The sequence below is a fragment of the Gavialis gangeticus genome, unplaced genomic scaffold, assembly GCF_001723915.1.
Source record: "Gavialis gangeticus isolate Ggan-Ray unplaced genomic scaffold, GavGan_comp1, whole genome shotgun sequence".
NCBI lineage: Eukaryota > Metazoa > Chordata > Crocodylia > Gavialidae > Gavialis > Gavialis gangeticus.
This window is the reverse complement of record NW_017729022.1, coordinates 166,880,718-166,880,975: the sequence shown is the minus strand read 5'-3', so window position 1 is coordinate 166,880,975 and position 258 is coordinate 166,880,718. Positions and strand designations below refer to the sequence as shown.

At 77.1% G+C, this 258-nt stretch overlaps 1 protein-coding gene across 1 annotated transcript in view; it reads left to right on the top strand.

Moving 5' to 3' along the window:
* The first annotated feature begins 6 nt into the window (after positions 1–6).
* The window catches only part of GPATCH2 (G-patch domain containing 2), a 284,090-nt gene continuing 283,838 nt past the window's right edge, over positions 7–258 (top strand). Inside the window, exon 1 of the mRNA XM_019516462.1 lies at positions 7–59. The gene's annotated coding sequence lies outside the window, so the exon portion shown is untranslated. The remainder of the gene's footprint in view (positions 60–258) is intronic.

The window sequence follows — 258 nt, the reverse complement described above, 5'->3', positions numbered from 1 at the left end:
TTCCGGGCCGCTGGGCCCAGCCCGACTCCGGCGGTGGCAGCAGCAGCGAGACCGAGCTGGTGAGGCCGTAGGGGAAGCGGGCCCTCCCCTTCTCTTCTCCCAGGGGTGGGTGGGGCTGGACCTTGAGTCCCCCGCAGGCTCTTCGGCCGGAGTGCCCGGGCGGCCGCTGTCCTCCGGGCCTGGAAGTACTGTGGGAGCCCCCCCCCCCCCCCCCCCCCCCCCCCCCCCCCCCCCCCCCCCCCAAACACACCCCCCCAC